The 14,429-nt window shown below is 36.2% G+C and overlaps 1 pseudogene; it reads left to right on the plus strand.

The window, feature by feature from the left end:
- Positions 1–241: 241 nt before the first annotated feature.
- LOC140954777 (uncharacterized) overlaps positions 242–14,429 on the plus strand; it is a 165,184-nt pseudogene continuing 150,996 nt past the window's right edge.

Raw genomic sequence — 14,429 nt, forward strand, 5'->3', positions numbered from 1 at the left:
TTCATGACAATCCCTCCATCTCAATACCTCCCCTGATCTCCTCTCTCTAATGGTCTCCCACCAAGAGCGGGTACTTTTAACCAATAGCTGAGTCACACAATCCACCCATAGCTCCTCTAGCACCTGTATCTGATTTATAACTCTTTCCACTTTCCTCAGCCAATGCCCAGCCACTTCAGCATCCTCTTCGCCACGGTAAGTCATACAACCCATCCCTCTCATATCCTTCACCCATTACACTATGGTGACTACTCCCCCTGATCTAGGAGTCATATTGGAGGCTCCCACTACCATTCCTACTGCTACAGCTCTTACTATATGTTCCATAAAAACTGGATCTGAAAATGGGTTTGATCCAAATACCGATGCCATTGATGGGGGTATATTATCTCCTCCTTGTCTATTTGATACCTCAGGCATGGATACATCTGCCTGACAGAACAACGAATCATCTTGAAGTCTCACTAACTCACCCCCTTGTGAGTACACTAGATCTTTAGGTATATGAGAGGAGGTGTGTCTGCCAAGGGATCCCAGTCTGGATCACTTTCATTACGAAAACTCTAGTCACTTCCCCGAACTGGGGATGGATCAGACCTGACTCCTTGCCTTGTTCTCACTATCCTTAAACACATTTCAAAATCATCTAATTATTCCTATCCCTAGAATAGCAATCTGGGATCTGATACTAAATGTAACATCCCCCATTCTAGGATAAAACGACAATCTCATGTCAATCAGAAAAAAAAAATAGAGTAATTTTTTTTGTATATATATATATTCATGGTCTTCGTATTAAAATGTACCGAAATTTGAACGGAGTCCCCCTCTATACCGGAAGGTCCCAAGTTATTGACATGGAATCTATTTACACTTCTAATAGCTTGCATCTCATAACTTAATTCCCGACCCAATCATCCTGGGTTTCAATTTCCACACTCATACTCACACATATCAACCACAATATTTATGATGCATTATATATCAAAATATCATTATAGATGGATAAGAATAAATAAATATAAATACATAGGCATGAAGCATGGTTATATGAACTACATGGTTAAATTCATTCAATCAAGTTTAAACATTAATTATACAAATTAAGTTATATAAACATTTTCATGTTTACAAAATACAAGGGTCATGCATAAGCTAGGATCTACTCCTGTCATGCATGCGAAGATCCTGAAACAAAATACATATTATTATTGAAAGGTGAATATTAAAATAAATATAACAACATAAATATCTAACAATTTCAACAAGGTAAAATGCATTCATAGTTCATTCCCTTCTCCCTTTTAGTTTTTATTAGATTCTCTTCCTTATCCAACTATTAATAATTGTTCCCTCTGTCACTTTCAACCTTCATTCCAGACTTTATGAGATCGAATACGATTATTTTTGCTTATCACATTACCGATACCAATTTCGCTGGTATCATCATCATCACCCCATATAAGTCAATGCAAGGTGATCCCCTTACCCGAGATCCTAATATACACTAAATGTATGCTAGCCAATACATGGTGATCCCCTTACCCGGGATCCTAACATACACTAAATGTATGCTAGTCAAATCATGGTGATCCCCTTACCCGGGATCCTAACATACATTAAATGTATGCTAGTTTACACCTCAAATCACACATCTCATATTTCCTTTGTCAGTGATAGTTTCATCATTTGGTAATTCATACAACAACTTTTCACCTTGAATACACATACATTCAGTAATTCACATTTCACATTGGTAATTAACTAGGAAGTACAGGTGCGATTCACCTACCTGCAATAGAAGCTCTACTCGTGCTCCCTACTGCTGTTGCACCACGCTTGTGGTCCCTCCTGCAATTCACAGGTTTATATCATAAATTTTCCTCACTCAAGGATATGTTTTATTATAAACATATCAACAACCAATAAGTCTTTCTTTCAGTCATTGCTTAATATTTTACGTTTTTCTCATTTCACCCATTAATATTGTGATTCTTTGTCCAATCGCAGTTATCATTCCTTTTTATATATATATATTTGAACTGTTTCTGCTTAAATCCCGAACTATCACTGTCTAGACATTGAACTATTACTATCTTTTTTTTTTTTTGAACTATCACAATCTCATTTGAACTGTTACTGTCTTGTTTTTTTTTTGAACTGTTACTGTCTCATTTTGAACTGTTACTGTCTAGATATTGAACTGTTACTGTCTAGATATTGAACTATTACTGTCTTGTTTTTTAACTGTTACTGTCCAACCGTTACTGTCTAGACATTAAACTGTTACTTTCTCATTTTTGAATTGTTAGTGTCTTGTTTTTTAACTATTACTATCTAGACATTGAACTGTTAATGTCTCGTTTTTGAACTATTACTGTCTCATTTTTAAACTGTTACTGTCTAGACATTGAACTGTTAATGTCTCGTTTTTGAATTGTTACTGTCTTATTTTTAAACTGTTACTATCTAGATATTGAACTGTTACTCTCTTACCTCTCCTTAAATTTTTAACAACATCTAAAGTTATAGAACTTTGATTCAAGCAAGATTAGTCTTGTTGGAAAGCTAAGACATAAGGCTACAAGTTCTTTAAAGGAAGGAGAACCAAGTTCTGCCTCTAAGATAGTTAAAATTTCTCATCAACGAACCAGACCTACTACCCTATAGGGTCTGTCATGACCCAGTCTCGGCTGGTGACCCATAGCTGGAGTTCTATAACTCCAAATTAAGCAAGACCAATTTCATTAGTTAGCCAACATTCAAAACTACAATTTCTATGACAAACCTGATCCTAATTCCTTCATCCTCTTACCCGAAATCTCTCTGAAAGTCAAGAGACGAAACTGTCCAGATTCGTCAACCTTTCCATTTACATACAACACATGAAGTTCTTTAATTTAACAACTCATACTTTTTCCTCAATTCAAGTCTAAGAACTCAAATCTATAATTAACATCCAAGCATCAATTCATAATCAACTTGAAATGACTCATAAGAGCAGGTTTAGAATACCTTACCCAGTAAGAATCAAAGTTTTGATCCCTCCTTTTCTTTCTAATGACAGCCGGCCCTCCCCTTTTCTCTTCTTGTTAATCCCTTTCCCACTAGTATTTATTCTACCTATAACCCTTAATCTTGGATGGGTTTTTGAAATTTTGGTGTTTCTCTCTTGATTTTTAAAAATGAATATAAAAACTCCCTCTTTTCTTTCTTTACGTTATTTGCAGATCTGTTTTTGGTGAGAAGAGGAGTACTTATACTCTATAATTATTCTTATTTGCATTTAGGTCCCATTTTCTTTAAGTGCATTCGTTTTGCCCCCACTTCTTTTTAGTTTAGTTTATTTTCGTTAATTTAATCCAGCTTTGATTTTTTTTTTCTCGGGATTTACAATCCTCTTAGAATGCCATTAACCAAAGCTAATTATTTGTTCATCCTAGTCATCCACTTAGGATGTCATTAGCCGAAGCTAATTAATTATCAATCGCGACCATCCACTTAGGATGCCATTAGCTGAAGCTAATAATTTGTCAGTCCCAGTCATCCACTTAGGATACCATTAGCCGAAGCTAATTATTAACCCACCAAACATTCCAAAGGTAGTTTATGTAATCATTATAACATGATATTATTTCCTTAGTAATACACCAACAAACATTCCATAACAATTTATCATTCAGTATAACACAACAATAGATTCTTCATATTTTTCATCCAACCATTCAAAACAGTTAATGTTCAATAAAATACAATAATAGATCCCTCGTAATACTCATACAAAAATTCATCACAATTACATTCAATAAAAAACAATAGTAGAGCCATCGTAATACTCATACAACGATTCGTCACAATTACATTCAATAAAATACAACAGTAGATTCTTCGTAATACTCACACAACTTTCATCACAATTACTTTCAATAAACTACAACAATAGATCCTTCAAAATACTTATACAACTATTCATCACATTTACACTCAATAAAATACAATGGTAGGTCCTTCGTAATACTCATACAACCATTCATTAGTAGCTCCAATTCATAATAGCCTAATTAACATCTCATAGTTGGTTTAATAATCTTCGCAACACGATAATATATCCACCTCAAATAGGTCATTTTAGAACATTAATATTTTCATCATTGCTTCAACATTCATCAAGAACTCGATCGACATTTCATAGTCATTTTGACAATCATCCAGAATTCAATTAAATACTTCATTATAGTTTCATCATTCAACAAGGATTTACTAATATATCATCATAAGTAAATCATATCAAAACATAAACATCATATGAGAAAAAGGTGGGAACCACCTACCTGTTCCACCTGCGGGGTGTCTTTGTCTTGACGAAGGTTCGATCCAAGACGCGCCACCTAATACATCAATAGCTATAAATCAGTACATTCGTATTCAGTAATCACACAACTCATCACTACACATGTCTAAAGCATACACAAGTTCATGTTCCATTGTTCCATATATTACAATCACACAAAGTAATCATTTTAATCACCATACCAATTCAAATACATAAATTTGATGCATAATTTAGTTAGCAAAAACTGTTTCGCTAGAGACCTAGAATCATAAGTGAAAACTAATTTACGCTAGACAATAGAAATTCAGCAGCGAACGCTAATTCGCTACAGACAACACAATTTCAGCAACGAGCACTAGATGCATAATTTAGTTAGCAAAACCTGGTTCGCTAGAGACCCAGAATCGTTAGTGAAAACTAATTTGCTATAGAAATTCAGCAAGAATACTGATTTGCTGCAGACAATATAATTTTGGCAACAAACACTGATTTGTTGTAGATAACACAATTTCAACAACGAATCCTATTTTGCTATAGACAACAGAACTTCAGTAACGAACGCTGCTTTGTGACAGACAACTCACTTTCAGCAGTGAACACTAGTTCGTTGCAGACAACACAATTTCAACAGTGAATTCTATTTCATTACAAACAATAGAATTTTGGCTGTGAACGCTGATTTGCTATAGACAACACACTTTTGGCAATGAACACTGATTTACTACAGACAACATAGTTTGCGACAACGAACATGAGTTCGTTGCAGACAACACACTAGTGTTCGCTGCAGACAACATAACTTCAACAATGAACACTAATTCACTACAGACAACATAGTTTGCGGCAACAAACACTAGTTTGCTGCGGACAACACAAATTCATTTAGCAAGGTTTTCTGGATTCATTTATTCCATGTTTTCACTTAAATTATTGTAATACATCAACAACACCACTAGAAATTTCATAATTCATAAGTGTTCATTTTTTGTCACGGACTTAATTCCCTTAAGGTGTTCATCAGGACGAATTCTCTCATTGTTCCCTCAATCCTTATAGCCGAACATTATTGCCTAATACACTTAGCTACGTATGCAAATTATCACATTTCTCACAAGTATAATCACAATCACATTTCACAATTCATTCTCTTGATTCACAATTACACATGTTCATTCATCAAACAAACAAAACTGAAGCATTATATGGTGTGGTTCCTATTTCAGCTGCAACATGATTTCAAGGTTCATTAAGAACACAATTTGCACTTAACATCATTCCACCACCTTTCCATATAATTTCATCAATCAATTATGCAGAATATCATCCATGCATTTTGTCATTCTAGTTCATATTTTGTCCAACCCTTACCATGGTTGGTCGTCCCCTAGGTTCATGCATTCAAAATCGTTCATGTTTCTTGAGTAAGGGTCCATGAATGTGTTGATTCATCTTTTGTTCTGCATAGGTCTATCCATTTAGTCAAGATTCCTATAGTTAAGGTGTAAGAACACCACCTCTTTCATTTTCGAGTTTTCTTCCCTTTTCCTTTTGTCTTAAATCTAGGGTAACAACCAGCCAAAAGAAGGATATTGGTCTTACCTCATGTTTTTAGATTGTTTTTGAACAGGTCCTAGTGGTATGGTTCTTCCCTCAAGTCTCGGTTTTCTGCTCTTTTTCCTCTGCTAGCTATTTCTAACCAGCCCTAAGCTCCTCTTTCTCCTAGGTTTTTGGTTTTCTCAACTTCTTACTCACTTCTCACTCCACGCTCAAGGAGGAGGGATGTGTGTTCTTCAGTCATGGTTATTGCCAATTTTGGAGGAAGGTCTAGGCTCCAGCTTCCACCATGTTTTCGGTCACTTCTCCTCCCCTCCAGCTCTCCTCACGTAGCACCCTAAGAGATCTGCATGCAACTAGTCAATTTCAATCTTCTCTTTAGGAGAGAGGGCTGTTCCTAGCAGAGTGATAGCTGGATCTTGGGGAGAGGAAGAAGGCAAGAGCATATAGCCTATTTTGAAAAAAAGTGCCACTTTCTCTCAATTTGCTGCATTTATACCACTTTTAAATGCAAAGGGGTGTTTGGAGGGTTGGATAAGGTTGTTCCCATCCCTCTTATGGGTTATCTTGTGCTGGTCCAACTCTAATTTTTGTTAGGTTTTACATTGTCGTTGCCGATTCAGAAATTAGCAATAAAAACTGCAGTGCTGCCAATTCAAAAATCAGCAGCTAACTATGCCACTGCTAAATCAGAAATCAGCAGTAAAAATCTTTTTCACTTCTGATTTAGAAATCGACATAAAAACTATGGCACTGCCGATTCAGAAATCGACAGCAAAAAACTTTGTCACTGCCGATTTAGAAATCGGCAGCCAAAAACTTTGTCGCTGTCAATTTAGAAATCGACAACAAAACTGTGGCTCTGCCGATTTAGAAATTGGCAGCCAATTGTACCACTGCTGATTCAGAAATTGGTAGTGATGGTGTAGTCATTTCAGCTTTACTACTCTTTTTTTTTTTTGTTTACATTCTCCTCTCCTAATATAAATTTCATTCTCAAAATTAAAGGGACTCGTATTGATAATGCCTTCAGATTCTTAGAGCAAACACCACAATAACTAATTCCAGGTTGTGTATCAAATAATTCTCTATGTGAGTCTTGAATTGTTTTGACACATAAGTGATAACTTCCTCATATTACGTCAAATCACACCCATGTCCTTTCTTCGAGGGTTCACTACAAACTACCAAACCTTTGGTATTTTGGAACGTAACAGTTCTAGTATGGTAGTATATTTGGCCTTGTACTCACTCAGTTAATCATGTCTAGGTTTATACCAAAATCATGTAATTCTAAAGGGATTGAGTCTACTTCTGTTTCATACCTAGCTAGACTGATCCCCACTCCCACATACATGATATCTATTTCCTATGTTCCCCATCGGGGTTCCAGTTACGAGCCTCATTTCTACTACTTCTAGCTCTTTCCCCTAATTTGGTGGGAATTCTCCTTGTACTAAATGAGTAGGTAGCACCCAGTTCAAAACAACACAAGTACATTAAAGTTATTCATCAGTAATATACCTGCTACCATATTAGTTATAGCACTGACTTCTTCCTGTGTCATGTGGAAGACTCTGCCTGGAGTCCGATCATTTTGTGCCCCTAACCTCCCTCGACTAGAGTTTGCCCCTGATTGGGAAGACATCACTGGCCTATTCACCATAACGGGTTTTTGGTAACTTTGACTTGGCTGTTGTATACCTTATGTATGCCCAATGTTTCTATTAGGGCATTCCTTTTTATAATGACCTCAAACATTCCACTCTTTTTTTTCTTCTTCAAAACGATAGTCTACTAGTAAAATCATCCCCATCTCTCTTTTTAATTGTTCCCTGATGTCCTTGTGGATCCTCTCCACTAAAGGCTTCCAAAGCTTCTACTGCCTCAATCGGTTCTCTCACTAATTTAAATTGTAAAGCAATCAACCCTTGCTTCAATTCCTGTCAAAGCCCATTTTTCAGCTTCTTAATCATGTGTTCTTCGAGGGGATGTAGTGTAACGCAAATAGTGAAAGGTCATGGAATTTCTGCTCATATTCCAAAATCGACATTTTCCTTGTCTCAATGCCAAGAATTGTTGTTCCCTCCCACCTCTCAGCTATCAAAGCATCTTATTTCCCCCAAATACGGTTCGTAGCCCATTTCTCTCATGTTTTAAACCAACCGTATGATTAATACCATGTTGTCCCCATTCTTTCTTGCTGCCCCATCTTTACAAGGGATATTTCCTCCATCTGGTTTGGTACCTGTTCTTCTTCAACTCTTATGGTTCTTCCCTATAAGAACCCAGATGCTCTTGCTGGAGTGTGGGAAGCAGTATCATCCAATGGATCCTCATCCTACCAATCATGGACATTTCGGCCACTACTCCTCCTCTCTATGGAGGGTGGATCAGTTCGAGTCCCTTGGCAAGTGCGCACAATCCTGAAATAGATCACAACAACATTATTTTTATCAATCCTTAGGATCCAAACCAAGCGCTTTGATACCAACTGTAACAACACGACTTTTTTAGAGACAAAATTGATGGAATTTTTTTTAATCATCCAATTCTAGATGTTTTTCACCATATCATTCTGCAAATTTATAATTTCATTTCATTCATTAACAAGGCACAATCCACGTAGGATAACATAAATCAACATTCCCATAAAACATATTCTCAATACACATGCCCATAATATTTTATTTTCATACTCATAGGTTTACATTATATCATATCGACATACTCATAAATTCACATTCTTGTTCTAGTTGCATTATCATCACGAGTTCATACGAGAGTGCCAAACAGTAAGTTACAAAACTAGTACTTTCATTATCCTCACCTCATGTAATTTCACAACATGACATCCTTATAAGAAGAATGCCACATAAATATATTCATACACATCATATCTACGTGATCGCACATTCACATCCGTGTTCCATTTCATTTTGTCATTACAAGTCCTTACAAAAGCGGTCAGATGACTAATTGACCGATTTACACATCTATTCATACAGAACTCATATCACCCATAACATGTGAATATATAATGAAGCCCTGTTACATCACAAGGTAACTTTAAGCATTATAGGCAATTAAAAAAACATAATGTAGCACATATTCGTTAGTAAACTGATTCGCTAAACCATAGTCATCACCAAAACTGGTGACACGGACTTGACAACAAACTGATTCATTAAATTCTAGACTCGTTAGCATACTGATTTGATGCAGCACAAATTCAGCAAACTAATTCGCTTGAACATAGAGTCGTCAGCAAAACTGATGACAAACTTGTTAGCGAATAGATTCCCTAGAACACAGACTCATCAGTGAACTAATTTGCTGCAATGCAAACTAGTCAGTGAACTGATTCTCTGCAGCAGAATCGCTGAAGCAAAGACTCGACAACAAACTGATTCATTGAATTCTAGACTCGTTAGCTAACTGATTCGATGCAACACAAATTTATTAGCGAATTGATTCGCTGGATCATAGAGTCATCAGCAAAACTGATGACACCGACTCATTAGTGAATAGATTCTCTATAACACAGATTCATCAGCAAACTGATTTGCTACAATGCAAACTGGTTAGCGAGCTAATTTCTACAGCACAGAGTCATCAGCGAATTGAATCGCTGAAGAACAGTCTCCTTAACAACCTGATTCGCTAAAGCAAAGACAAGTCAGGGAACTGATTCGTTGGAACATAAACTCATCAGCCAAATGATTCGCTGTAGTGTAGACTCGTTAGTGAACCAACTCGCTGCATCGTACCCTAATCAGCAAACTAATTCATTGAAGCCCAGACTAATCAGCCACCCGAATCTCTAAAGCACAGACTCGTCAACAAACTGATTTGCTACAATGCAAGTTGGTTAATCAAATTCATGACTTGAACATGTCAACACACTAATCCTCTAGAATATAGATTCATTAGCGAATTGATTCGCTGAAGCACAAACTAGTTAGCGAGTTGATTCATTGCAACACAAGTTTGTCAGTGAAACTGGTGACACAGAATCGCCAGTGAACTAATCTACTGGAACATAGAATCATCGGCGAACAAATTTGTTGCAATGCCAACTCGTTAGCGAACAAATTTGCTGAAGCATAGACTCATCATCGAACTAATTCCCTACACCTCAACCTCGTTAGTGAATAGATTTGGTTAAGCACAGAATTGTCAGTGAACAAATTTGCTAAAGCACAATCTCATTAGGGAACTGATTCACTGCACCTCAACCTTGTTAGCAACGTGATTCGCTAAAGCATAGAATCATAAGTGAATTGATTCCCTGCACCACATCCTCGTTAGTGAATTGATTCCCTGAACCATAGACTCATCAACAAACTGATTTGCTGAAGCCCAAACTCGTCATCCACTTAAATCTATAAAGGACAAACTCATCAGCAAACTGATTTGCTATAATGAAAGTTTGCCAGCAAAACTGGTGACATGGACTCATTAGCAAACTTAGCCGCTGGAATATAGATTCATCAATGAACTAATTTCCTACACCACAAACTAGTTAGAAAACATATTTGATAAAACCTAGACTCATCAAGGAACTGATTCGTTGCACCTCAACCTCGTCAGCGAACGAATTCGATGAATCACAGACTCGTCAGCAAAGTTATTCGCTAAAGTAGAGACTAGTCAGCAAACTAATTTATTGCACCGTATATTGGTTAGTGAACTGATTCGCTGTAGCACAGACTCGTTTGTGAATTGATTCATTACACCTCAACCTTGTCAGCAAACGGATTTGGTGAAGCATAGACTCATCAACGAACTAATTTGTTGAGGCACAGACTCGTTAGAGAACTGATTTGCTGAGGTACACACTCCTCAGGGAACTGATTTGCTACTTTATAGACTCACTGGTGATCTGATTTTCTAGACCATTTATTCATCAGCAAAACTCATGACACGAAATCATTAGCGAAATAATCCACTAGAATAGATAATAATTTGAGCATTAATTTGCTGCAACTCAAACTTGTCAATGAACTGATTCATTGCACTGCAAAGTGGTCAGCAAAATGATTTGCTGAAGCACAGACTCATCAGCAAAGTGATTTGATGCACCTCAACCTCGTTAGCAAAACAATTTCAATGAAGCATAAACTCATCAACGAACTGCTTCGGTGATGCATAGACTCGTTAGTGAACTCATTCGTTGAAGAATAGACTTGTTAGCGAACTGATTTGTTGTACCACACAACCTCGTTAGCGAATTGATTCGCTGAAGCACATTCTCGTCAACAAACTTATTTGTTGCAGCATGGACTCATCAGTGAACTGATTCTCTCAATCATAGTCATCAGCAAAACTGGTTACAAGGACTTGTCAACAAACTGATTGTTTGAATTCTAGACTTGTCAGCAAACTGAATCAATGCATCACAAATTCATAAGAGAACTAAGTAGCTTAAAACATAGAGTCATCAGCAAAACTAATGACTCGAACTTGTCAGTGAACAAATTATTTGGAACACGGATTCATCATCGAACTGATTCGCTGCAATGAAAATTAGTCAGTGAACTGATTCTTTGCGACACAGACTTGTGACCAAACTGAATCGTTGAAGAACAAACTCCTTAGCAAATTGATTCCCTGAAGCAAATACTAATCAGTGAACTGATTCATTGTAACCCAAACTCATCAGTGAACTGATTAACTTAAACACATACTCATCAGCCACCTGAATCTTTGTAGCACATACTTATTAGGGAATTGTATCACTACACCACAAGTTCATCAGCGAAACTAGTGACACCCAAAAGAAATATATATAATTGATGGCTCCGCCAGAGCCATCGCTGCTAATTTCTGAATCGGCAGCGACATAGTTTTCGCTACCGATTTCTTGAATCGGCAGGAATTGGTTTTTGCTGCTGATTTCTAAAGTGGCAGCGGCACAATTTTCGCTATTGATTTCTTGAATCGATAGGAAGTAGTTTGTGCTGTTGATTTTTGAATCGGCAAAAATGAGCAGTGACACAATTTTTCCATGCTAATTCACGCAGTTTTCATTGCCGATTTCAGAATCGACAGTGACAGTTTTCACTATCGATTTCCTAAATCAACAATGACAGTTTTATTAAAAGTTAGAAAAACAAATTGGATTGTCTTAAGGATAAGAAAACTTCTAAACCAACCCCAAACACCCCACCTCATTTAATGGGGAGTATAAATACAAGAAGGAGAGAGAAAGTGACCCTTCCTCTTCCCAAAGTTGCTTGCAATAGCTGCATGTTGCTCTTCCCTTCCTCCTTCCCAATGAAACCTAAACCAAACTAGAAGAGAGTGCCTTGAGAATGTGTGAGGGAGAATTGAGACCTGAGAGAAGATTGGACAATTGCCTATTGATTAGTACTTAAAAGTGCATGTTTATCAAGGTTTTATATCATCATTTTGCACTTGAAGTATCAATAACTCCTTAACTAAAGCATGTTTTATAATAACAAGTTTGATGTTATAAGATACCTTAATTTATGGTAAATGCTCATTTTAAATGCAGGACTATCACATAAATAAAAGGATTGATTGATGAGTTTAAGCATTGAAAGTTAAAGGACAAAGAGATGGCCAAACTTAGAAAAGAGATGTCGGTGCAGTCCAAACCGGAACATTGCTCGGTAATTGGATCATATCTGGAGCTCTAGATTTCGGATTTAGGTCCACTTTATATGGATGGAAAGGTAAGACAAAAGCCTACAACTTTCATGAGGAGCCCAAGATTTGAAAAGGTCGTTTTGAAGTCCAAATTGAAGGAACAACGAAGAAGTCCGAAGCTGTCCTGCAGCCCAAACACTATTTAGTGTTCAGCCCATATCTTGAGTTCTAGAAGTCCAAATGACCTCATCTTTTTTTTGTTGGAAAGCTGAGACAATTTCCTAGAACATTCTTGAGGATTCTGGGCAAATTATGATGTTAGCAATGACGTCTTGATCAGACAAGAAGATAAGGATTGTTATCTAGTCAAGATGTGGCCACCCACTCATCAATTAGTCAACAAATCAATAGTTCCAAATTTTGGCCTATAAAAGGAGGCACTTACCATGTATTGAGGCATCTTGGTTTTGCAGATCAAGATCATGCTCTTGCTTTCTCTCTTTGTATTGCTTATGTTTTGCTTTCATTAATATCAAGTTTATGCACTTCATTTCCTTTCCTTTACTTAGTTAACTTCTTTCTCATTTATGTTCTTATCTTGTTCATCTATGTTTCTTTCTTTCATTATGTTTAGCTAAGTTAATTATGTCAAGGTGAAAAGGGTACACTAATGGTGTAAGAATAAGTATAATATAAACTTAACATGGACCTTAACGTTGGATACTAACATGTTTTATATTTGTTATCTTGTTCACTTTTAATACTTTGCTTGTTAAATGGTTAATCTAGATTTATGTTGTATAACACTTGGTACAACAAATACTTGGTACTTTCATAGCCCATACTGTATGGTATAACCGACACCTGAGCTATGAAAGGGACTTGATTTGTTGTTAACATAAGTTATAATCATGAATGCCTGCAAACATTTACAAGTATTAGCTTTATTCGAATAAGATAACTAATGTAATCATGTTAACAATTTATAATCTGATTGGAACCTCCTTTATGTGTGGTTTCCAATTGAATAATAAGAGTTTATATTATACTTGTTTGAAGTACCATTAGTGGATCCTCTAACCTTGACATTTGTTTTTATCGTTGTTTAATCTTTACATTAATCTTTCATCTCAAAGTTCTCATTAATTTCTTCCTTCTCTTCTTTATTATTATTGTTGTTGTTGTTGTTATTATTATTATTATTATTATTATTATTATTATCTGTTCATAAACTCAGTATATAGGCTGGAAACCTGTGACCCGATCTTTTAGATCATTCTCAGGTATAACAACGCCACGTACTGAGTATTATTATTATTATTACTATTAATAGTACTACTTTTGTTATTATTATCGTTATTATTGTTATTGTTGCGTTGTTATTTATAATTTATACAATTAACCTCTCTGTGGTTCGACCCCGGTCTTGCCGGGTTATTTATTACTTCGACACTCCTGCACTTGGGAAAAGACATCAAGCTTTTGGTCGTGTCAAGTTTTTGGCGCCGTTGCCGGGGAGGTAAATTCTTGTATAAATTATAATATTTAATTTAGTTTCTCTTTTCACTTTTCATTTTATTTAACTTTTGTTTTCTTTGTTTTGTTTTGTTTCTTTTTCTTCTATTTTCTTTTCTTCCTTTTATTCTCTTCTTACACGTGCATGAGAGTTTGGTCACGTACATTAAGTGGTCGACTTTGTAGGGTATCTTCATCATTTTCAGAAAATATGGCCGAAGAAGATAATCAATCAGTTCATAATGAGAATAATGAGAATAACCGTATGAGAACACTTAGAGACCACATGAATCCCACAAGAACAAGTGCACCCTCATGCATAGTTTTCCCTCCTGATGCATCTCATTTTAATTTTAAGCCAGGCATTATTCAACTTTTACCATCTTTTCATGGCTTAGACTTAGAAAATCCA

This window comes from Populus alba, chromosome 17, assembly GCF_005239225.2.
Source record: "Populus alba chromosome 17, ASM523922v2, whole genome shotgun sequence".
Lineage (NCBI taxonomy): Eukaryota > Viridiplantae > Streptophyta > Magnoliopsida > Malpighiales > Salicaceae > Populus > Populus alba.